We start from the raw sequence: 27,165 nt of genomic DNA, 5'->3' as shown, positions 1-27,165 counted from the left end.
AAAAAAACACTTAAATATACAATTTAAAAAGAAAGAAATGCAGAAAGAGATATTTATAGAAACTATTAATATTACTATCATTATTAATAACTGTAATTCTCTTCCACTGAAGGCAAAAAGTGACTGAAACATAAATAATGGGCTCTTCCTCCACACCCCCCACATACACACATGCATCTTCACAGGGTGACCTCAAACTCAGCCTTTGCATATGCCTTTGCAGGGGCAGAAAAATTTAACTTCTTTTCTTCTAACTTCTTTGGCTGGTCTAATAATTAAAATGATATGAAGACAGATTAACATAAGAAAAAAACAAAATTTTAATAACTTCTAATGTAAGGGAAATAGAATCTAGGAGAACCGAGTGACTCCACAAAATGGCCAAAGCCATCACCTTACTTCATCACAGACAAAAAATAACGTTGGGGATGGGAGTCAGTTATGGGAGATTACCAGGAAAAGCACAATAAATAAGGATAATATTGTTATACAGATTTAATTCCTAGCCTTCTTTGTTGACGAGAGTTTCCAGAGATTTACTTGGTCATCCCCCTCTTCCGGGTACAGTATTAGAGACATTCTTATACATGGAGATTTATCTTATCAAAAGAGTAGCTTTTACTCACCAATGTCTGCTATTTCTTAAAAACTTACCAGTTTAAAATAATCAATACGCCAAAGAGACATATTTTGAGGTGGCAAAAGCTGCTCCCTTTCAGTTCCTCCTTTGGAATTTCAAATAAGAAGTTTCACAATCCAGAAGCTAAGTTGACAGATTGCTCCATATCTCACTGAAGCAGTCTCAGTCTTGAGAAATCGGTCAGTTCAGTTTAACAGTTGTGTCTCATTTTAGGAGCCGACTCAAAGTCAGGCTATATTGTGAAAGCAAGCCATCAGGGATTTAATAAGAGGCATTTCTATAGACACAAAATCAAAAACAAAAGTTAATGTTTGGAGCAAATTATAAACCCAGGGTCTGAGTCCTGAGAGCTGCCAGTTGAGAATTCTAGATGTCAGCTTCAAAGCATCTTCAGGTGGAGTGAGAGCAGGCAGTGGCAGTCTGACAGATCTTCCTCGTTTGCAGTTTGAATGTCTCTGATGTCATGGAGCCTATCAGTCCACTTTGTCAGTGGTTCCTACAGCAAAAGTTTGTCTAACCATGAGCTACTCCAAGTCCTCTAACTTCAGGTTGCAGGGCTTCAGTAAAAGGCAATTTTCTCAGTGATTCCAAGTCAAAAGAGGGGAAGAAAATTGAAGTTTGGAGATTTGTAGGCATATGAGGAAACTAGAAGGATTTACAGATTAAAAAAAAAAAACAAAACTCAAAAACAATTAACATGAATAGAAATAACAGGACTAGAATCTGGTATCCACATAGTATTACAGTTTCTACTGAAGCATGATTTTTCTCTCTACAGGCATCCCCATTTTTACTAAAGACAATTATAAGAAAAACTAAATTTTTGCAAAATTATTCTAGTCTCAATAAATTTGGCCTAAAGATAGATAGATACATAGGGAGAGAGAGACAGAGAGAGAGAGAGAGAGAGAGAGAGAGAGAGAGAGAGAGAGATTAGATAGATTTGGCCTGATTATTTACAAAGGTACAGCAGATTGAGGCGCCTGGGTGGCTCAGTCAGTTAGGCATCTGACTTAAGCTCAGGTCATGATCTCGAAGCTTGTGAGTTCGGCCCGCATCGGCTCTGTGCTGACAGCTCGGAGCCTGGAGCCTCTTCGGATTCTGTGTCTTTCACTCTCCCTCTGCCCCTCCCCCACTCACACTCTGTCCCTCAAAAATAAATAAACATTAAAAAAAAATTCAAAGGTACAGCAGATTAAATCTCTGTTACTGCAACTTTTCTCTAATGTTTATTTTTATTTTTGAGAGAGAGAGCAAAAACAGGGGAGGGGCAGAGAGAGAGAGGGGGACAGAGAGTCTGAAGCAGGCTCTGGGCTGACAGGAGCGAGCCCAATGTGGGGCTCAATCTCAAGAACCGGGAGATCACAACCCAAGCTGAAGTTGGACACTCAACCAACTGAGTCACCCAGCCACCCCTGAAACTTTTCATTAAAAACTTCAGATAGGATTTTTAAAAGTCTGGGAAGCCAAGCCAAGGACTTGCTATCAGACCAGCCTGAAATACTTACAGATTATAGTGACTTCCTCTCTTCTCAAGGCCCCCCAATATCTTAAGTTTCCTTCACCTGCCAGGAAGTGATGTTCCTTATTCACCCTGTAAGGTTTCTGGGAACCCCATAAGCAGGACACCTGTCTGTGTTTCCAAATGGCTTTATTGGCTCCATAAAGTCAATCTTAGTTCCTTAAAGCTGTCTAGCATATCTGATTTTATGCACATCCTCAAATCTGACACTTCAGTCAAAGCCTTGAAAATATAACCAATTTGTGTCCTATTACAAGAACAGATTGTTATTGAACTTATGAAAATAACTAGATTGCCATGAAAATAAGAATAGTCATTGAGAGTTTCTGAATTTGGGGGTTATCAGGTTGGGAAAAAAAGATAAATGCTTCATTTTTGTTCACAAAGATATATTTTACCAAATTGCTCTAAGTCATAGGTAGCTTAAGAGAAAAGAGAAAAAGATTGCTTTTAAATCTTGAAAAACAAAATATTTTTCAAACAATCAGCAACATTTCAATATATCATTTGCAAATATCTTCTCCCATTCTGTTGGTTGCCTTTTAGTTTTGTTGATTGTTTCCTTTGCTGTGCAGAAGCTTTTTATCTTGATGAGGCCCCAACAGTTCATTTTTGCTTTTATTTCCCTTGCCTTCAGAGACGTGTCAAGTAAGAAGTTGCTGTGACTGAGGTCAAAGAGGTTCTTCCCTGTTTTCCCCTCCAGGATTTTGATGGTTTCCTGTCTCACATTTGGGTCTTTCATCCATTTTTAGTTTATTTTTGTGTATGGTGTAAGAAGGTGGTACAGTTTCATCCTTTTGCATGTTGATGTCCAGTTCTCCCAGCACCATTTGCTGAAGAGACTTTTTTCCATTGGCTACTCTTTCCTGCTTTGTCAAAGATTAGTCAGCCATACATTTGTGGGCCCCATTCTGGGTTCTCTATTCTATTCCACTGGTCTATGTGTCTGTTTTTGTGCCAATACCATAGTGTCTTGATGATTACAGCTTTGTAGTAGAAGCTAAAGTATGGGATTGTGATGCCTCCAGCTTTGGTTTCCTTTTCCAACATTACTTTGGCTATTCAGAGTCTTTTGTGGTTCCATACAAATTTGAAGATTGTTCTAGCTCTGAGAAAAATGCTGGTACTATTTTGATTGGGATTGCCTTGAATGTGTAGATTGCTTTGGGTAGTATGGACATTTTAATAATATTGTTCTTCCAGACCATGAGCATGGAATTTTTTTCCATTTCTTTCATAAGTTTTCTATAGTTTTCAGTGTACAGGTCTTTTACCTCTTTGGTTACATTTATTCCTAGGTATTTTATGGTTCTTGGTGCAATTGTAAATGGGACCCATCCTTGCTATCTCTTCCTGTTGCTTCATTATTGGTGTATAGAAATGCAAATGATTTCTATGCATTGATTTTATATCCTGAGCCTTTGTTGAATTCATGTATTAGTTCTAGCAATTTTTTTAGTGGAGTCTTTCAGGTTTTCATGTATAGTATCATCTCATCTGCAAAAAGTGAAAGTTTAACTTCTTCTTTGCCAATTTGGACGCCTTTTATTTCATTTTGTTTCAGTATCCAAAATCTATAAAGGACTTACCAAACTCAACACCCGAAAAACAAATAATCCAGGGAAGAAATGGCCAGAAGACATGAATAGACACTTCTCCAAAGAAGACATCCAGATGGCTAACAGACACCTGGAAAGATGCTCAACAATGCTCATTAGCAGGGAAATACAAATCAAAACCACACTGAGATACCACCTCACACCGGTCAGAGTGGCTGAAATTAACAACTCAGGGAACAAGAGATGTTGGTGAGGATATGGAGAAATGGGAACTCTCTTGCACTGTTGGTGGGAATGCAAACTGGTACAACCACTCTGGAAAACAGTGTGGAGATTCCTCAAAAAACCAAAAATAGAATTATCCTTTGACCCACTAACAGCACTACTGGGAATTTATCCAAAGGAGTGCTGCTTCATAGCAGCACATGTACCCCAATGTTTATAACAGCACTATCAATAATAGGCAAAATATGGACAGAGCCCATATTATGTCCATCAACTGATGAATGGATAAAGAAGGGAAGGGAAAATAGACAGAGAGTGAGGCAAACCATAAGAAACTGTTAAATACAGAGAACAAACTGAGGGTTGATGAGGGGGTGGAGAGAAGGGGAAAATGGATGATGGGCATCAAGGAAGGCACTTGTTGGGATGAGCACTGGGTTTTGTATGTAAGTGATGAATCATGGGAATCTACTCCTGAAGCAAAGGGCGCACTTTACACATTGTATGTTAGCCAACTTGACAATAAATTATACTTTTAAAAAAATCAGCAACATTTCAAACAAAAAGTCATACCAATTATAATCATCATTAGTTCTTTCAGTCCCATATAATTAATTCTTGTTGATCTTGATCTTTTGTTAGCAGTTTTGTAAATCCAATTTTTCCATTATAGTTCCGTAAATTCTTACCCAGTTTAATAATCTGATCTTAAAAGTTACCAGAAACTGGTACTCAGTGCTCTTTCCTTTAGTTTCACTAAAGATAAAGCACTTTTGCAAAAGGATCAGAGTAGACAATAAACACAAAGGACAAAAGATTTAAAAGTGACCATTGTTAAAGATCTCATGAGAGTGCATTATAATGCAATTGACAGTGAAATTTGCTTTTTTTTGTGACACACAACACTTCAAGACAATAACTAGAATTATAAGTGACAGTGTTATACCAGAACATATCCAATTTCTAGGAATTTCACAAATTCTAGAACACATATTAATAATATTTCACCCAAATAATATCACCTAAGAAGGTTTATCATCACTTATTAGACAATGCTTCCCACATAATTTACCATAACAAATGAGTCTAATTAGTGTAACATCTTTCTTTTCATAGGGAGATAGCACAAATATTTTCAAATGTTCCAGAGACCCTCTGGGATATCCCAAAGTTAGTCTGAGGTCAAAAAGGCTTCATTTAGAATTTGATTTTGGGAGGCTTGTCAAAAACATCAAAGATAATTATGAAAAAATAATTGACTAAATAAGACTAAATAAGATCAAAGATAATTATGAAAAAAAATACTTAATTATCTATTTAAACAGAGTAACAATAAAAGATTTCAAAGGCAAAGACAGAAGGTCACATAGTTGTGTGCAAAAAATAGCTTTTTTAATATTAAGAAGACTCAGTTTCCCTAAGTAAAGAAAGACCTGATGATAAAGAACACAGGAAATAATTTTGATTAATCACAAAACATTTGCTTTCCAGGCAGATTACTTAAAAAGTAAAGAAAACCTTTCATACATTCTTATCAGGAACAGACCCATAATCCAAGAAAACTGTCCTTTAAACAGATGAAAGAAAATCATATTTTGGTTTTACATAAATGCACTATTGCTTTAAAACTTCGTTTTATAACTCATAATAAGCTCCTTCAATTTTAGCCAAATTACACAAAGTAAGGTACTCTCTCTTTTTCTTTTCCCAAATTTCTATTTAATTTTGTCTTCTATTCTCATTTCCATTCTGAACTAACAAGTTTTACTTTAAAATAAATCTACTTATTTTTCCTTTAACAAAAATGTATTTCCATACCTCATAACGTTTTTTAAGTTTATTTATTTATTTTGAAAGAGAGAGAGAACCCAAGTCGAGTGGGGCAGAGAGAGGGAGGGAGAGAATCCCAAGCAGGCTCCACACTGTCAGTGCAGAGACTGATACAGGGTTGAACCCATGAACTGTGAGATCATGACCTGAGGTGAAATCAAGAGTCAGACACTTTACCGACTGAGCCACCCAGGTGCCCTGTTTTTTATTTTTATTTTCCCCACACCTTTTCTTAACCCAAAATACATCCTTTCCCTACATACCCAGTCATTTCTCTTATTATTGCTAGTAGTTTTAATTACATATGAATTAGAATCTTAATGCTTAGAAACCTTAAATTCTAGTGAAACTAAGAAGCAATTACGGGGGCACCTGGCTAGCTCAGTCACTGGAGCATGTGACTCTTGATCTTGGGATTGTGAGTTCTAGCCCCAAGTTGAGTGTAGAGATTATTTAAAAATAAAACCTTAAAAAAAAAAAAAAAAAGTAAGGAATTGGGAATTGTCCATTACACCAGCATTATCTGACCTGGCAAATTTTTCAGTACATATTATAATTTCTTGAAACATGTACCATCTTTAATAGTATATTTCAATGTAGCACAAGTCATGCCTACTAACAGACACAAATTTATCTTTAGTTCCTTTGCAATTGGAATCCAAAAGTAAATAAATCTATGTTCAGTAATTAATATTTCACTATTTTATCTTATTTGGGAATAATCTAGATATTCAATAAATTTCCCTCACTTAATTTGGCAAAACTCCAAAGTTTCAAGTTACCAGAAAGATTTTGGAAGCAATTTTTAAGTACGCATACCATAAAATAATTATTGCTTAAAAAGTGGCCAAAAAATCTTATCCCACTTACTTCTATCTGAATCATTTGCTCCCAATAATTATGTTTCGATTGCTCATGAAAATTTCGTGAAACATCAGACAAAGGACCATCTCAAGCTGTTTTTCTTGCTGACCAATTTTTTTAAAGTGATTTAACATGGAACTCATGAGAACTCTAAAGACATATTTATTTTAATTAAAATAATAAACTTAAACTAGTTTCAATACTAAATAATATCCCAGATCACATGAACCTGAAAAGCATTTGGGTTAGTTTCTATTATAATTTTGAGAATTTTTATGAATATTAAGTTTATATAAGTGCTTGATTGTTTAAGCCAATTAAAAGGCTTTTTACCGATTAATTTTGGAGGTAGAAAAATATCACACATCTGGGTGGCGCAGTCGGTTGAGCGTCCGACTTCAGCCAGGTCACGATCTCGCGGTCCATGAGTTTGAGCCCCGGGTCAGGCTCTGGGCTGATGGCTCAGAGCCTGGAGCCTGTTTCTGATTCTGTGTCTCCCTCTCTCTGCCCCTTCCCCGATCATGCTCTGTCTCTCTCTGTCCCAAAAATAAATAAACGTTGAAAAAAAAAAAAAAGAAAAGAAAAATATCACACATCTGTAACACAGATACACAAAAACACATAGACAAACAGGGTGCCTGAGTGGTCAGTTGGTTGAGTTTTTGACTCTTGATTTCAGCTCAGGCCACGATCCCTGAGTCCTGGGATGGTGTCACACCGAGTGTGGAGCCTGGTCTCTCTCTCTCTCTCTCTCTCACTCAATCTCTCTCTCTCTCTCCCTCTCCTTCTGTCTCTCTCCTCCACTCGCACTCTTTCTCTCTAAAAACAAAACAAAACAAAACAAAACAAACAAACACACAAAATCCCTAAGTAAAAAACATACAAACACAGAGACTAGATAGTCACTAATATTTATGGAGAAGGTTTTTAAGCTTTGTATTTGTTCTTGACAAATAATCTTAAAGAAGCTTGATCTGGAGTTTTTGCAATAGAACTTTCCAGCATTTCTATTTTAAAAAGGCCTCCTTAGGGGCACCTGGCTGACTCTTGATCTCGGGGTTGTGAATTTGAACCCCATGTTGGGTGCAGAGATTACTAAATGAAAAAATAAACTTAAAAAAATAAAAAGGTCTCTTTATTACCCCAACATTTTTTTTTCCTTCTGATGAAAAATTTCTCCCTAAAGTTTGTGTTTCAAAGAATGGCTCTTAGGTCCTAGAATCGAGGGTTAAAAAAAAAAAAAAAAAAAAAAAAAATCTATATCACAAAGACACGAGGGAATTATCTAAGTTTTCTCCAAGGAGTTTTGTGGTATATTTGCTTGAAAGTCTAGGATAGCCATTTACATGTTTCCTTCTTTTTCTTAATTGCAGGACAATTGTACTTACTGTGTCCTGAGTTTTTACAATATCTACAAATGTCTAAAGGCAAATAGGAAAGGGTCTTGGGAGATTGAGTTGCTTTTCAGAGTTATGCTTTTGTTTTTTTAAAGAGTCAAGCTATAAATCAAGAGTTGTTACTTATTGGGGTGCCTGGGTGGCTCAGTCGGTTAAAGCATCCGACTTCAGCTCAGGTCATGATCTTCAGTTCATGGGTTCAAGCTCTGCATCAGGCTCTGTGTTGACAGCTCAGAGCCTGGAGCCTACTTCTGATTGGGTGTCTCCCATTTTCTCTCTGCCCCCTCGTGCCACCCCCCAATAAATAAACATTAAAATTTTTTTAAAAAGAAAAGAGTTGTTACTTATTTTGTCTTCATTCTTACAAGCTATCTTCAAAGAATTAGGTAGCCTTTTCCCATTCAAACACTTAGAGATTGATTTGCCCACTTAACCACACTATTTTACATTTGCCTTTTTATACCAGGGAGAAATTTTCTGAGACCGAGATAGAAACCAAAAGATTTCTATGTTCTGCTGTGCAAGGGACATAAATTCTTTGTGTGGGGCATCTATGATATCTCTACAAAAGACATTGCATAGGAAGGTCCGAAACTAGCAAAGCCTGATATGGTGTCCAGTAAAATGAGCCTTATTGTCTATCCTGATACTTCTGCTAAATGTACTTCCTGGCTTTTAGCATTTGCATGAGTAATCTGTATATCCTGGGCCTAGAGATTAGGTTGGAGTGCTCTCTCTAAATCCTGTAGGGAAAAGGAATCTAAAACATGCAGATGGAGCTAGATTTTGAGAAGGGGAATTTATGTTGACTGTGGAAATGAATTTTTGTTCTAATTCCATTCTTTCATCTTATTAAGTCAGCCTCTAAAGCTAACCATTATAGTTCTCTGTATCTACTTTTGAAGCTGGTCTTTCCATAGGTATCAATAAGATGATTGCTTAGGGTAAGAATGGTCTAAAATTTTATTTTTCTTTTAAATATAGCCAATTCAAAGGATCCATCATCTGACCATTGACAAGTAGGATCTTAATAATTTCAACAGCAACTCAAACGAATAAACCTTTTTATTACTTGACCATGCACACAAGAGGGTTCCAAAAGAGCTGCAAAAGATGCATCCCTCACAAGATCCAGAAAGTTCACTCCCAGAGTTTTCCTTGTCACCAGTTACCTCAATACCAGACCTTTACAACTCACCTGCTTATACTCAGTGACCTTTGTCCCACATTTTTCCCTAAGCTGTACTTTCCACTTTATCTCTTAACTCAGGCAGATGGAAAGCAAAACTACCCCTCAAGCAATAGCAACTGCCCTGATAAGACCTCCAGCTGGCCCAGAACACCAAGACCAGTTTGAGCATAACTCCCTGCCTCACACCTACACAGATGTACCAGGAAGTGACCTAGAATGACCTCACTATAATACCCAAATCTGTGCCCAACGAGGAGCACAAGCCTCATTTACATAACATGTGATGAATGTACAGGTACATTTCCTTAAGGTGCATGTGCAACCTTATGCCTGCCTCTACATATGGTGGCAAGGCTCTCCTTTGTAAATATTTATCCTAACCCTGAATAAAAGGAACCTATCCACCCTCATCTGGGAATCACAACTTTGGAAGGTATTCCCTGTGATCTCTTTATTTGCTGCAAGTAAAGTTTCCTTTATACAACAACTCACCTGCTTTAGTTTCTGTGACTCACAAGGAGTGAATTCACTTTGGTTCAGTTACAGCATAAGAAAGTAAAGCCCTCCATTGTCACTGTTGGTAAGAATGGTATAATACAGACACTGTCTGATTTCCCACATGAACTTGAGATAGTTCCAATCACAGACTTGCTAATATGTGATATTGGGCAAGTGCTACTGACGAGGTTTTGGGGTGATGGTGGGGGTTCGGAGCTGATGGCCAAGAAAGAATTCTTGAAGATGTCTTTGGTGCAAAAAGGTGATTTTATTAAAGCATGGACACAGCAGCTGTGGGTAGAAAGAGCTGCACTGGGGTTATGAAGAGTGACTGGTTATATTCTGTGGAGTTGGGGGAGGTAAAGTCAAGAGGAAGTTTCTTAAAGGGATTTCCATATGCTAATGAAGACTCACAGATTACTAGAGGTATAGCTATTATCAAGTTAAGATTGTTTTCCCCCTGTAGCAAAGCATTAACATTAAGACAGTAGGAAGTTCCTGGACATTAGGCTATTGATAAGGTTGTCCTTTTCTTGTAATTCTACTAAGATATTGTAAACTGATGGAGACTCTATCAATTTAACCATTTGTTTTCTGTCCTCTCCTTTGTTCTTACACAGTCAGAAGTACCTGAGGAATAGCACACATATCCCACCTGAGGGTAGGAGGTGTGCTAGCTTGTACTTTGCCTTCAGTTTGCCTTATGGTCCCTCATCACTATTGGAATGGGACTTTTTCAGTACTGAAAAGACACAGAGTTGGGACAACAAAAGCCCCTTATGTACCAAGACTCCTTAAGACAAACCCCCTTGAGAGTTAGCACAGCAGGACAAAGAGAATGCTGCCTGTGACTTTGTGTCTCAGAATCTCACTCTATTCAACTGGTCGTTAGATGCATACCATCATGTGCACCTACTGGATGTCAGAGGCCAGAGAGAATATTCTCACAGATTACAAAGCCAAGATTTCAAGGCATAGAACAAGATGAAAGAGACAAAAGAGAACAATGATCATCTCTGGGAAGAAAGGGATCAACATACAACAGATTTTTACCAAGGTCACTATACACAGGGAACTAGTTCACACAAATACTTTCTCCTGCTAATCTAAATTTAGAAAAGGAATAAAAGGACTCTCACTTCCACTGGACTCTGCAGGCAGAAATCCATAGTAAGAATTTTTACTTTCTGTTGGCTTTTTTTCAGAGGTCTCAGGATCTCTGAACTGCAGAAGCCCCAGAACAAGGTCTCATCTTGGTTGCCAAAACTGTAAGGGAGGAAAAGTGTTCCTTGTCCTCTTCTAGGTTCTTTGGTTGGTCTAATGATTAAACTGATATTAGACAGATAAACAGAAGAGAAACAAACAAAGCTTCATGTTTTTAAAGCTTATTTGTTTTGAGAGAGAGAAGAGGGGTGGTGCACACACAGGTCGGGAGGAGCAGAGAGAGATGAAAAGAGGGAATCCCAAGCAGGCTCCATGCTGATAGCAAGGAGCCCAATGTAGGCCACGAAGCGTGAGATCATGACCAGAACCAAAGTCAAGAGTTGAACACTCAACCTACTGAGCCACCCAGACACTCCATACAAACAAAACTTTAATAACATACATACTTCCTACATGTAAGGGAAAGGCCCAGGAGAACTGAGAAACTCTCCAAAATAGCCAAAACCATCACCTTAAATGTTGACTTTACCTAAAGACAAAAGACAATGTTGAAGATAGGGAATCAGTTATGCGAGACTAGCAGGAAAAGCACAGTATGTAAGGATAATGTCATTATACAGATTTAAGTTCTTGCCTTCTTCCTTATAAGAGTTTCTAGATATTGAGTCAACCTTCTTTTCCAGTTACAGTGAGGGAGACACCCTTCCAAAGGTCTCTTACAAAAGAGTTACCTCAAAAAAAAGAAACAAATGGAAAAAAAAAAAAAGAGCAACTTCTACTCAGTTGTCTCAGCTTCAACATTGTCTCCTGTTTCTTAAAAATAACCAGTTTAGGGGCACCTGGGTGTCTGACTCTTGATTTTGGCTCAGGTCATGATCTTACAGTCTTGAGATCCAGCCTGGAGCCAGGCTCCATCCTGGGTGTGGAGTCTGCCTAAGACCCTCTCTCTCCTTTTCCCTCTGCTCCTTACCCACTTGTGCTCTCTCTCGCTCTCTCTCAATAAGTAAGTAAGTAAATAAATAAATAAATAACCAGTTTAAAATAAGCAACACGTCAAAGAGACATATTTTGAAGTGGCAAAATCTGCTCTCCTTTACTGTGAGGAAAAAACAAGATGTTGTTGATTGTTAAACAGGTCTTATTTAAGTTCAATCCAAACCATTAGCATTAATGCAAAAAGAGTTTTGGAATCCTTGATAGTAAGAGGAATGTTCTGGGACTCCTGGGTGGTTCAGTCGGTTGAGCTTCCAACCCTTGGTTTCAGTATAGGTCATGATCTCACAGTCTACGGGTTTGAGCCCTACATCAGGCTCCATGCCACCAGTGCAGAGCCTGCTTGGGATTCTCTCCTTTCTTTCTCTCTCTGCCCCTTACCCCGTCCCCCCTCAAAATAAATAAATAAACTTAAAAAAAAAAAAAAAGGAACTTTCTGCTTTTTCAAAATGTGCACATATTTTTACCAGACTGGAAAAGGGTGAACAGACATCATATATGTATTGGAAAAAAAATGAAATCACTTCAGATTCCATTGTACTCTCAGCTATACAATTTATTGTGGCATGATTTAGCACTCCTAATTTATGGTAATAGCCATAAATTCAGTCTATGTGTTCATCATGAATGTCTCTTCCTTAAGCCTTTATATTTTAAAATGTATTTTAATATTTCAGCTTTAATTTTGATGAAATTCCAACTCAATACTATGATGGTCTGTTAATTACAAATTCTTTTAGAAGGCAGCTGCTTACTTCTGTACAATTTATAGCCTTTTAAACCTACTCAGATCAGCTTTGAAATATATAATTATGCAGCTTAAAAGTCATTTGTAATGATCATACTTCTAAGATAATCTTGTATTTTAGATATGAATAGAGTAAAAATCAAACTACATCACTAAGATTATTTGGGTTCAATTTCAAAAAGCTACATTGCTCGTTCACTTTTTTACTTTCATATAGTCATCATACAGATCACACAAAGAATTTTTTTTTCCTGGAGGCCAGTCTTTAAATTCAACAGCTAGTAGTAGTAAAAAATGATTGGGAGTTGGAGGGGGGGGGGGCGAATATATGTAGAGAATATTGGATTGAACAGAAGCTCAGGCAGAGAGAAAAATACCTCCTGTGTATAACAAATAAACAGTGCATGATCTCATTTGTACCTCAAGACAAGCCACTAAGATCTCTATTGAATTAACAATGAAGCACTTTAACTGTAATGCTATGGAATTCACTGTGGCTATTTTAATATTTGTGGCAATTTTATTTGGAGTAAATATATATACATATATAAAGAATTAGAGGTCTTTTCTATATGTATTGTGTTAGTATGGGTGGAACAGCTGCCATTTAAGATAGGGAGCTTTAAGCAAGGTATAGTGATATTTGAAAAAGGAATTATTTTTTCTTCTCCTGGCATCAAATAGAGTCAAAAGCCTTTATCTATGATAAGCAGATTTTTAAATAAAGAGTTATGAAAATGAAGGCATATGTAGGAAGCATTTTCTTTTAGATCCCTTTTCACTGTTTCAAATTGGCTTTTATTTCCCAGTCATTTCTATGATATTTACATTCAGGTAGCTGAATCAGCAAAGGGGTTATTAGAACAGACTAGTAATGGAAATGATTTGCTCAGGGATCCCTGGCAGTAAAAGCTTCAGTATAGTGGTGCAATGCTAAATGATTTGCATGCTGGTGGGGTGAGGAAACTACAGCCCTGTGTTCTTTTCCCCACTTCCCGCCTCAGTTCCTGCAGATGGAATTAGGCTCACGGAAACTTACAACTGAGATAGAGAATTATTACTTTTCAAGTAATCTCTTTAAGTTGCATGGAACAATATTTTCTTTATAGATACCCAAGAATAATCCCCTTCTTTCCTATATTATGTAAATTGTGTTGAGTTTTTAATTTTGCTAATGTCAGAGTGCACCTAGGACATTCTGGGATATTGTAAATATCTTGGATTTTAAAAAAAAGGTTTTTGTTCTAACATCAAGAATAAATATGTCAATTAAATGGAAAGTAGTCAATGATCCAGAAAAGAAAAAAAAAATGGAAGCATAAAATGAATTGAGCATTATTTTTCCTCTAAAGCCCTAGGCTCCAAACACATTGGCCTAGTTTCTGTTCCTCCTACCTAGGAATATAGCAAGCTTGTTTCCACCTTAGGGTCTTTGAGCCGGCTGTAGCCGGCTCCTTTTTGTTATGCAGATCTTAGTTTAAATGTACTTTCAAAGAGAGTCCTCTTCTGACACACCCCAACCAAAGGCAGCCAACTGCACAGGGTATACTTTTGATTTCTTTTCCTTATAGCATTTACCATTTCTTGAAATTATCTTATGTATTTGTTTACCCATTTGTTATCTTTCTGCCTCCCTGCCCAGTAGCATTCTTCTACCTACTCGAAAATAAACTCCAGGAAAGAAAGAACCCCACCTTCCTTGACCACTGTTTTATATCTAGCCTGGTCTTAGAACAGTGATTAAGAAATCTTGAGTGTTTAAAAAATATCTGTTGACCACTTGGAAATGTGTTATTTCTTAGCAGATGTTATGTTTAGAAAATAAAGCGAGCTACATTCTGGTCAATTCCAAAAAAATATATAATTCATGTTTTCAACACTTATTTCTACTACAGAGGGTAATTTGGAATTATTTTACATGTATTTAGTTGCACAATAAGTTGGAAGAATTTACATATTCACTGAGTTAGCAATTTGGCTTTGGTGAAAATTAATAACAATAGATACCATACACTGAATACTTGCATATGTACTGTGCTGAGCATTTCCATTCTCTCATTTATTTCCCTTAAACACCCAGGGACAGTAAATATTATTACTACTGTCATTTCATATATGTGGGGATTAAGAACTAGCAAAGTAACTTACCCAAAGTTGCTCGGCTAGTAAAATGTGGAGCAAGGATTGATGTCAGTTCTGTGCAACCTGCAAAGGCAGCGATCTTAATTACAACATTTTATGGCCTCTTACTGGATAAGTTGCTATGTCTAGGTGTTTTTCTTATTTGCACAGTAGAACCATATTTTTCTTTTTTTATAAGATATACTTTCTATTTAAGCAATAGTCAGCCGCAGCACCTGGGTGTCTCAGTCCGTTAAGCATCTGACTTGGGCTCAGGTCATGATTGAGCTGTACCTGAGTTTGAGCCCCGTGTCAGGCCTGGAACCTGCTTGGGATTCTGTGACTGTCTCTCTCTCTCTGCTCTTTCTCCCACTCATGCTCTGTCTCTGTCTAAAAAATAAATAAGCATTTAGTAATAGTCAGCTGCATGCTTTTTCCCCTGGTTTTTGTTATTGTTTTATTTTTTGAAGTAGAGATGTAAACTATCTAATCATACTTTTTCTCTTTCAACCAAGGCTAAGGTTGTCTATAAATATAGAAGAATGTGAAGGAAAAGAATTCAAATGGTGACCCTACTTCTATGATGGCATTAGCACACTGCCCAACCAGCAAATATTCCCTGAAAACTCTGCCGGATGTATACTACCATTCTATGGGACCTTGTTCTAAGGATTTGGAGGCAGGCTTCCAGATGCTGGAAATAATGTATTCAACTGGTAGCTTAATTCTTGAAAATGGAGTTACATGCTTAACTCAAGGAGTTACAGTGTAGTCCATCTTGTGGTTGGTTTTATTTAAAAATGTATTCATTTGATTGAGACATTTGAAGGAATAAGATAGTATCCACCATATGAGTAAGACCTCTGTTGAAGGCAGCCATTGTGATTATGGTAAAGAAGAAAAAGAAATAGGAGTGTGAGGGATGGCAAAAAGGAGAAGAAAAGAAAGGGGGATAACAAGGAGAAGAAGAAAGACAGGAAACTATTAAAGGCATAGTAAATAAAGGAGAAATATTTTATTTACCTTTAAAAACATTTGCTTTTTTTTTTTAAAGCAAGGAATCCTTTTCTGTAAAATGTATTATACAGAGTTTTTTTTTAATACAACTATATCTTCTGCAAAAAAATTAAAAATCCTGCAGTTACATTAAGGAAAAAAAAAAAAACTTTAGGTAAGCTCTGTCTCTCAAAAATGTGAGGGTACTAATACTACTCTATGAGTTTTACAGAGTATTGAGCGGAAGAATGTTTAGGAACATAACTTCATGCAGATTGTTGAGGCATAACTTGCTATTGTCCTGAAAATGTAAAACCACTCTCTTTTTAAATTTATTTTTGTTAATGAACACATATTTAATATGGTAGCACATTCTATATACTTCAGCACTTATGTTGCCCTTAAAAATTTTTTTTCAAGTAGTTAATCAGTGAGGCTCTAGGCATATTTTTTCTAGAACATTGAACATTAACACAACGAATGACAGATGTGCCTTCATTAGAAGAAAAAAAACAAATTGAATGGATAACATAAAAATCACAGTCTTATGCTCTGACTTGGAAAAGCAGGTGAGTCATGTTATTGCAAGTAATACAGTATTAATCTGGACATTATAATTACAAGGAAAACGTGACTTTTTATAGGTAATCTAATCCTACAGCTGTATGATCTGATTTTATCAAGATGTGGTATTTCTAACAGATCTAATTTAATGTATAATCCTTAAAATTTTAGATATGAATCATTTTTAGGCAGATTTTCATTGTTTACAGTTAAAGCTTATATGTGTTTATAGCTATAAGACATAGACCTTTAGATATTTTATAACTTTACATCTAAATTTCAAAAAGTCCAATTATCTACCTCTCATTAGCTGGATCTTTAGGAAAAGAAATTTCTGAGTGTATACTTGCTCTAAGCAGTTAGTAACATCCTGACCTATATTTTGAGGCTGTCATTTATGCAGGATATGGATAAAAATAGAACTCTCAAAAAATGTATGATATATAAAAATATTGAGTGAAATATGCACATTAGCATAACCATTTGAGTTTGGGAAGAAGACTCTGATTCAATTTAAACTTGTGAATGTTCTTCAGTCTATTTCTTTCTATCTTTTATTTTTTAGTATATCTTCCAGTCTATTTTTAATTGTGTCTCCCCTAAGTAGTAGCCACAGGGTATGCACCAAACGCATAACTTAACAACTGTTCCAACATACAATGATTCCTCAAAACAGTACATTATCTTCTTCATTGAGGCACTTTAGTTGAACAAAGGATTTCAAAATAAAAATAAATATTTCAAATATTTCAAAAAAAAATAAAAATAATGTTTTGATGTCAACTAAATAAAAACATTAAATAAATGAGAAGTTGACTAGAAAAATAGATGATTTTTTCATCTATTGATTCTCAAGATAAAAAGGGAAATTATAGAACTGTTATTTTTCATCTTTATGGTTCTCAGGAATATGTGTCCACTGTGTTATTTTTCTTGACAGAGATTCTCAAATATATAGGTGGCATAAATATTTTCTTTATGTCCATGTGAATATGTCCATGTGAATCTTGAAAAACATTTAAGACTTCTGAATTAGCAATCTCATCTTATTTTAAATGAATTTAAAAAGTAAAAAAATAAAAAGTGTAGATTAAAAATAGTTTTGTATATAGAATTATTGAATCATTATATTGAAATTAACATAACACTATGTTAATTATCATCAAATAAAATTAGCTTCATAAATTTAATGTTTAATAATAATACTTCCAAACACAAGATTATTTGAATATGAAAAAATCAACAAATATTTATTAAACTCAAAGAATGGAATAATTATTTTGCTGCCATGTATCTAACATAATTTATATAGTCAAGCCGAAGGTATATTTTAGAACTCAAGCCATATATAACATCTGATAGGAATCCTTCCCTGACAACCCACCCCTTAAATTTGGGTCATTTATACCTATATTATATAATTTTAAAAATCCTGTTTGCATCTGCTAGAGCCATCAACATACAGTTTAGTAAGTATCTGTTTATTTATTCATGTTTCCTTTTAGATTATCAGCTGTCTGGACTATATCTTTTACTTCTCTATCTCCATAGTTTACTTAGCACTCTGCCTAGTATATTGCCAATGTTTAATTAAAGTTTGTGAATATTTATTATTCACCTTTGTATCCAGTTCCTGGCACATAGTAGACACTCAATAAATATTTGTGGACTGGAGGAATAAATGAATGAATGCCATCTGCTTTTAGAATCACTGTGAAGACACATTTCTCAATTAACACATGCCTCATAAATAGTGAAATTAGAAAAAAACTTCCATAAAAATGTTTAAAGTTTATGCAAAATGGCAAAAATTTGTTTCTGTTTTTCAGAAAAGTCAGTGAAGATAGTGTTGAAACCCTCTTATCCCCTTGCTGCACTTCCTGTGTGTGCTTCTGCACTGAATGTATGGTCTTGTGCTTTTATTCACTGATTCATTATTCATTTAACAAATAATATTGAGGATCAGTATGTGCAAGGCACTCCTGTAGGCACGTGGGTAGGTACAGAAATATCCCTGTTCTCATTATCTTTTATATTAGTGGGGAAAACAGACAATGAATAAGATTAATGTATACCATATATACTGTTTAGAGATAAATGCTAAGGAACAATAAAACAGGCAAGAGGACTCAGAAGTGGATGTGACCATGTGTGTGGTGGTAGAATTACTATTTTAGATGTAACAGCCAGAGATGGCTTCACTGAAAGGACATTTGAGCAAAGTCTGAAAGAAAGTAAGAAGGGACTCCTGCAGGTAACCAGGAATTGATTCACAAAGGGAAATGCGACAACAAATAGTGGTGGTATGGGAAGGAAATTATGAAATGCCGGGCCTGTAGACATTTCTGACAACTTTTACTCTCAATGTGATAAAGTGCCATTGCAGAATTTTGAGAACAGTAATATGATCTGATTTAGATTTTACCATAATAACTCTGCATACTGTGCTGATAATATACTGTGAGGGACAAAGGTAAATGTAGAGATCAGTTAGAATGTTATCACAATAAGCCCGCTGAAAGATGATGGTGGCTTAAAATAAGTCATAGCCGCTGAAGTTTGGAGAAGTGGTTGAATACTTTATATGACGTGAAGATAATGTCAACAGGATTTTCTAACATACTAGAAAAGAAAAAGAGAAACTAAGAATTCCCAAAGGTCTTTAACACAAAAAACCAGAAGAATAGGGTGGACATTGAGACAGGAAAGACCACATACAGAACAGGGGTTGGGAGGAACTCAGAAGGCTTTGCGTATGTTAAGCTTGTGATGTTTCTCTATAGAAGCAGGAACACAGTATGGGCAGGTAGATGTGAATTAGGAGTTCAAGGGTAAAGATAGAAATTTGGATGTCATCACCATTCAGATGGTACCTCAACCCTAAGCCTTAATGAGCTCACCAAAACAGTGCATATAGATAGAAAACAGGAGTTTTAAGTCTTGAGTCTTGGAACACTCTAGATATAGAGGTCATGGAGGTCAGTTGGATCCAGCAAAGGAGACTGAGAATATATAGGGAGAGAGTTTGGAATGAAAACAGGGGACTGTGGTGTCCCAGAAGCCAAATGGAGGAAATGTCTAAAATTATGGTAATTTATGATTTAGCCATTTTTGACTCTTTTCTTTCCTCACCATCCACATCTAATCTTCAGTATTCTTTTGGTTCTTTCCACAAAATATATCCTGTAAGTACGTGTTTCATCAGAGAAGCAGAAGTAATACGAGTCATATGGACTAAGTCATATGGATTTATTATAGGGATTAGATCTTATTCAATTATGTGAGCTGAGAAGTCTATGGAAGTCCATTGCCACTGAATTTATTGGTGGGTTTAAAGTCACTGAGATCAACAGAACTGGCAGTTAGGAAGAAAAGCTGTGTGCATGGTGGGGTCAGCTGGGATAAACTGGAATCATAAGGATAAATTGGACTTCCAGAAGATAATCTCTACCTACATTTGTCTCCCACCACCCCCAAACTCAACATTACATGTGATATGCACATGGTGATATGCAGAATGACTCTTCACAATGGAGCTTCCTATACCCTTGTACATGTACACTCTGAGAGGTTAAAAGAGGAGTCCTAGCAGGAGCTGAGAAAGCTGCAGGTATAGCTGCTGCCCTAAACCAAAGAGGTAAGCTAGCAGATGAATAACAAGGAGTGTGTGCTGAAACTGCATCTGGTTCCCTTTACTAAACTTCAGCACGCATAAAGTTGCTTCTTCCACCCAGATCTCATGAAGACTTTTTCTGACAACTCCAATGCAGGAAAGGGAATTCTGGGAAACACGGTTTCAGTTTAGCTAGATCAACACAGTACAAAGTCACTACAATCCAGAATCTACTAAAATAAAAATGAAGACTGAGAGTTAACTTTTGGAATCATTTGTTACTGTCCATTACTGTCCATAAATTGCTGTAATTAATGTAATTAATGTATTAATGGATTATTTCCTTGAAGACCTTTTGTATTGTACTTTATATTGTATTCTAATCATTTGTTTCCATGACTGTCTCTATGGTGAGAATTTTCCCCCCCATTTTGGTTGCCAATATTTGTCTTGTTTAACAATTTCAACACAAATTTGTTGAATGATTAAGATCCCTTCAAATTTTACTTTTTTTATGATTTTAAGTGAAGATGTGTTACAGATCTTTGCTAATAAGAATACAAGATTGGTGAGAAATTAACACAGTTAATATAGATCTTGAAATAATCCTTATCTATCATGCTAGTGAATATATTCTTCCAGTATGCCTAGTCTGACTCTTAGTCTATCACTTTTATTTAGTTTTCTAGGAAAAAAGTAATAAATATATAACTGTGTTTAACTTTTGCTACTTATGTTGCATGACTACATGAATGATTATGCTTAATTTATCTAGTAAGTCTCTCCACCAGGACTACTTGTAGAGTTATTTCATGATGAATTTACTTGTTTTCCTCACCTCTTTTATCATTACAGGTTTTTTATTCAGTATTTACTTCCTATGATTCAGCCTTATACCAGAGTCATCCAATACACCAAAATCTCATGCTATTTTTCAGATATGTGGCATTCTATTGGCTGGAACTTTCACTCATAGACGTGACCACAGTATACGAAGGAGAAGAAAACTAATTGATAGCTGTTTATTTATTAATGAGCCAAAAATGTAAACACAGTAATACAAATCTCACTTCCAGCCTCTTGGAGACAGTTGAGTTTATTCTGAGGTTTTATATATCTTCCTAAGTCTTAACCTGTTCTGAGGTCTGAATGTTTATGCCCCCCACCCCCATTTATACACTGAAATGCTGAAGTCCAATGTGATGGTGTTAGAAGGTGGGGCTTTTGGGAGGTGCTTAGGTCATGAGGGGCCACCCTCATGGATGGGATTATGGCTTTTATAAAAAGAGACTCCACAGAGATCCTTCGTCTCTTCTACCATGTAAAGACACAGCGAGATGGCACTGGCCATGAACCAGGAATAGGTCTCTCACCAGAACACAACTGTGCTGGGACCCTGACCTCAGACTTCCCAGCCTCCAAAGGTATGAGAAATAAATTTGTCTTTCATAAACCATCTGCTAATGGTATTTTGTCCTGGAAGCCTCAATGGACTCAGACAACCTGCTCTGCTCTTGCATCAGAGTTTACCACACTGCTTCCTATGACTGAATATTATGTGTCTAGTTGCTCCAATGATTCTGCAACCATCACTTTTCCAGTCAGTTTAGAAGAAAGATAACTTACAAAATATGTTCAAAGACATAAGACTTCTAATCGTTTGGAGGGAAACAAAGGCTTTTAAAGGAATAATGAACAAGAAGCCTTCTCTAGTACATACAATTTTCAAGAAATGATAAAAAGAGTAAATCTCAAGTCTTACACACACCACCTTGTCTCACCTGAGCACACATTATTTTGCTTCAACTGGTCACTAGGGATCTAATGAGGAGTAAATCAATCAGGAGCCCACCATTGGCTTATAGTCTAGTGGGAGAGATTTCTCTGGTTGGGGGAAAAAGACGAAGTTAAAGATTTGAAGCATGAGAAAGATTCAAAGCTGCTGTTGCTGGCTTGTAGAAGGAAGCAGCCATATGTCAATGAAACAGAGACCTTTGTACTACAACTTCAAGAACTGAATTTTGTCAACAACCAGAAAGAGCTTGAAAGCTGATTTGTACCCAGAGCCTCCAGTGAGAACTCAGCCTGTCTAACACCTTGATTTCAGGCTTGTGATATTGAGCAGAGAACTAACCACATTTTGCAAGAATTCTGACTCATAGAACTGTGATCTAATAAATCGAATTTTATTTTAGGCTACTATGTTTGTGGTAAATTTGTTATGCAGCAGTAAAAAATGACTATAGCTTGTTTTTACTCCAAATGGCTGGCTGGAGTGGTTAGCTTTGAAGCTAGAGGGTCTACTTCCAAGATGGCTCACTTACCTGGCTCACAAATTGGTACTGGGTGCATGTGGAGTCTGTCAGATGGTACTGAGGGATGAAGGCATCAGTTCTTTTTTTTTTTTTTTTCTTTTTTTTTTTTTTTTCAACGTTTATTCATTTTTGGGACAGACAGAGACAGAGCATGAACGGGGGAGGGGCAGAGAGAGAGGGAGACACAGAATCGGAAACAGGCTCCAGGCTCTGAGCCATCAGCCCAGAGCCTGATGCGGGGCTCGAACTCACGGACCGCGAGATCGTGACCTGGCTGAAGTCGGACGCCCAACCGACTGCGCCACCCAGGCGCCCCATCAGTTCTTTTCCATAGGTCTATAGGTCCCTTACATGATCTCTATAACAAGTGATTACGATCCAAGAGCAATTGTCCCAAAAGAACAGGGAGAAGGTGAATGGAAATTTTTGAATTAACCTAGGAAATTACATAACATTGTTTTCATAATATTCTATTGGTGGAGGCAGTCCAAATGTTCTTCTCAGGTTCAGCAGAAGGGACATAATCATTACTTACTACTCAGTCAGAATGATTTCAGCATCTCCTTGTAAGAGGTACATATGGGATAGGATATTTTGTGGCAGTCATATTTGAAACCTACAATTACATGGTGATTTAATAATTCACTATCCTAGTACCTATCTCATTGGTTAAAATGTTGACATTTGGAGAAAAAGTTGGAAGTGAAGACATTGCAAATAAAGCATTGTTACACCCCAGTAGTTGGTTTATGATGTAAAAAATGGGTTTGGATATATAACATACATGCACATAATAAATCTCATAATGACAAAGGTCAAGAATACTTGCTATCTTAAAAAAAAAAAGTTTTTTATTTATTTTGAGAGTGGGGGAGGGGGTTGTGGGCATGAGCAGAGGAGGGGCAGAGAAAGAGGGGAGAGAGAGAATTCCAAGCAGTCTCTTGGCTGTCAGTCCAGAGCCAAACACCTAGGGCTTGAACTCACCAACCATGAGATCATGACCTAAGCCAAATCCATAGTCAGGAGCTTAATCGACTGAGCCACCCATACATCCTAGAATACTTGCTATCTTTAACATTAACTTCAATTTCTAGAAAACCTCCAAGATGTTGAAGATGGGGAGTTAAAATAAAAATTAATATCTATTTGAATGTTAATGGGTTATTTTAACTTCAGTTAACATGCTTTTAACTTGAGTTATGTCACTACTGATTTCTTAAACACTTATTCAATATTTAGCAATTGATACAGAGCATTAACAATAGTTACACTCCAAACATTGTATATTTTGATTTGTATGGTATGTAAAGGCGAAATCAGAGAAACTGCTATTCACCCAGATATAAAATGTAGGCAACTATTCCATTATAGAGTTTACTATCTAATTTAGGTTTATTTTTGCCAGAAAATGAATAAAATTCAAGATTGTTCTTATTTACATAATATGATAGTAAGTAAATATTATAAAGCAATAAAATTAGTCCTCAGCAGATCTAGACTGAATAAAAATATACAAATTATTTCTCTTCATCTTCTACATTTGGATGATTAAAAATAATTGAATCTCATTACTGAGTGAACCAGACATAAAGGAAAAACACTTTAATTCATGATAGCATGTGCATTCATTACTGAAGTAAAAAATTTGGTCAAACAATGTATAGACTTGGCAAAATAAAAATGATTTTCATTTTGCATAATTTCATATGTCTAGAATTTCACAATATAAGAGAAGCTTTATACAAATGACAAAAACTAGGAAATGCATTTTTCACATTTTAATTACAATTCACATGTCTGTATCTCCTGCTGTGATGTTTTGTTAAAAAGAGTACTCATTTGTGAAACTGCCAGTATAGAAACTGACAGATGGTAAGACCAGTTTCCAACCTGCTTAAGTACTGGTTTAATATGGTTTAGATTATTTTATTTGCATTGTCTGTTTTTACTATGCACCTAAGTAGTACAAAAGTACTATTACAGCTTTGTTACAGTTCTTCTATTATAATTAAATTTAGTTATATTATTTATATATAAACTTATTGTTATAATTTCAGATTTTATCAATACACTATGTTTAGAGTGATTTAATTGATTATTTTTCTTTAAAAAAGTGTCAGTTCTATTTTTTCTTAATGAAATTCCTACAAACACATAGATGCCTGGGGACAATCATAATAGAACTCAAAAATTCAGAAAAAAAGTCACTTTGATAGATGTAACCCATAGAGATCAACAAATGAACCAATTAATTAAATACTTTTTAATATTTCAATCAGAAAAAAAAGTATTTAAACATGAAAATTACCTCATGTGAAGGTGAGAAATCCTAAAGTTATACTCCAAAAGACCTCATTAATCATATTTGGATATATAAACAAAAAGAAGAAAATTATATGAAAGGAAAAGTTTCTACTGGTGAATTAGCTTATAAAAATTCCCTTTTTTTATGTTGATAAACATTATTTTTAATACAGTTCACTTCCTTTAAAAAGCAGAGGAATGAATTCAGAGAACATTAATATTAATATCATTTCTTGCCTCCTGCTATAACTTCAGCTTCAACTTTTCTTAGCTTTCTAAAGTGGATAATCTCTCCTGGAAATTCAGGATTACCTCAGTTACTGGGTAAGTGGTGCCTCTCCATACACACCTTCTGCTTACCATTCTTACCATTAAAATGGGCTCAGAATTGGTTCACTTTGTAAACCTGGGACTTGGTAGCCCAGTGACAAGGACAGTGGCATACAAGCACCTTAATAGTCTTGCTATCACATTTGCGCATGGGATGGAACCTTGGTGTCTATGTAGTTCCCAGATCAAAGACAGCTCATGCAGAGTAATACGACCTAGTCATCTGGACTTAGATTCTGCCAAGGATTCCTCTCTGAAATCCTGATCAGTTGACCTAGCTGGCCTTTTAGTTTCATTCACAGAGTAAGAACATGAACAGACCCTCCTTTTCTGCAGGATTTCTGCTGTGAAAAGACATTTACTAGTCCCCATTCCCAGTGTTCTGAAAGATAATTCTATCTAAATTCTTGTCTACTGTGCTCTGTCTACCTGGAGGTTGCCCCAATTAATACCATATTAAAATGGAGCTTTTCCTGTGCCCTCTGGACCCTGAACTACAGTTTGGTCAATTCTCCTGTCTTCTATCTTGTACTTTTTCATCAGTCCTTGATCTTGAAGTATGTGCAAGTTTTAGCCTTGATCTCCATTAAGGCTCCTTGCTCTAAGGTACTTATAATACCACATTCATGTTATAACAGTTATCACCAAAGGATAATTTACCAGGCTGCCTGATTTGGGCTCAGGTCATGATCTGACACTTCGTGAGATCCAGCTTGGCAAGAAGCTTGCTTGGGCCTGTTTGGGATTCTCTCTTTCTTTCTCTCCTGCCTCTGCTCCACTTGTGAGACCACATTCTCTCTCTCAAAAATAAGTAAACATTTAAAAAAAGTATAATTTAAGAATTTTTTTTTAATGTTTATTTTCGAGAGAGAGAGTGTGAGCAGGGGAGGTGCAGAGAGAGGGTAACAGAGGATCCAAAGCAGGCTCTGTGCTGACAGTATTAAGCCAGATGTGGGGCTCTAACTCAGGAACTCATGGAGCTGTGAAATCATGACCTGAGCCAAAGTAAGATGCTCAACCTACTGAGCCACCCAAGTGCCCCAGAAATTCAGAATGTTAATAACAAATTTACAATAATTTTTTCATTTATTTTATACTATTGTTATACTATTGATTTTATACTATTAGGCTAAAGCAAAGAGAAGTGGCCTTCATCTAGCTTTCTTCATAAAGACTGGATAACGATGACAGGGTACGAAGTAAATCAAAGGACGATAAATAGCTAGGATAAAAAAAAGAAATGCAAGTTTTAAATTTATTTTCTGATACTTCATCTATACTGTTTGAAAATATTTTGAAGTGAATCCACTTTCTAAAACATACAGTTCATTATAGTAACTGCATTGTAAAGAAAAATGATCTCTTTACCTTCCCTAGGCACTAATTTTACTTTTTAGGTACCACTGCTGAAGAGTTCCTAATTTGGCTCATCACTTCATTCAGTGGGAATTCAGTGCACATAAGGGGCACATATGTAATTGGCAACCTAATTTTTCTGCTTTCATCAAATGGTGCAATGCCAAATCTTCATTGAACTTGCCAGTTAAATGCACTTGGGAACCAAACAGCAGCAAGCATAAGAGATGAAAATGAACAAATTGGAAAGAATCATTAACTTTCTGTGTTTTCCTATCACAACAAAAATTGTATCATTGAGAATGTAGCAAAGTGGGAAATTCTACTTGAAACATTAAATAATCTTAAAAGAGAATAATTCATTGACTTAACTTCTGAAATGTTCATTAGAATTTATAAATGCAGTTTCTAGTACAGATTTTTTTCAATCAAAATACAAAATAGTTAAAATGAATCAAAGTTTTAGAAGTGTTTTAGGTTATACATTTTGTCTTTCTGGTATAGTGTATATGAATGTTAGACCTTACGTTGGAAGCAAAATTGTTAGAAAATTAAGCGAGAAATGTTGGCTTATTTAATACCTTAATGAATAAAAGCAATTGACAGATTGTCATGGTTCTCACTAATTACGAATGCAATTGAGAGTGTGAAAATTACAATCAGTTGTGATTACCAAAAAATGCCCTTGAAATATCTGGTCTAATGTATAATTTTGAAGTATGCAATATAGAGTCATTATTAAATTATCATTTTTGATGACAATTAAATAGAGAACTGAGACCAAAAAACCAAAAAAACTTCCTGAATATGATTAAATATTATTCTTAGGGATAGAGGGTTTTTTTTTTTTTTTTTTGTCTATTTGCAGCTTGTAAAAAGAAACACATCTTTATTGGCTAACTGTAAATGTTCAGACCAGGAATATGTCTTCTGC

At 35.9% G+C, this 27,165-nt stretch overlaps 1 long non-coding RNA gene across 1 annotated transcript; it reads right to left on the bottom strand.

Moving 5' to 3' along the window:
- Positions 1-380: 380 nt before the first annotated feature.
- On the bottom strand, positions 381-25,660 carry LOC123595322. Its single transcript, XR_006711133.1, has 3 exons — positions 24,915-25,660; positions 14,781-14,837; positions 381-917 (listed from the first exon to the last, which is right to left on the bottom strand). It is a non-coding gene; the product is annotated as an uncharacterized LOC123595322 (long non-coding RNA).
- Between the last annotated feature and the right edge of the window lie 1,505 nt (positions 25,661-27,165).

This window comes from Leopardus geoffroyi, chromosome B1 (genome assembly GCF_018350155.1).
Source record: "Leopardus geoffroyi isolate Oge1 chromosome B1, O.geoffroyi_Oge1_pat1.0, whole genome shotgun sequence".
NCBI classification, from domain to species: domain Eukaryota; kingdom Metazoa; phylum Chordata; class Mammalia; order Carnivora; family Felidae; genus Leopardus; species Leopardus geoffroyi.
This window is presented reverse-complemented; position numbering and strand designations above follow the sequence as displayed.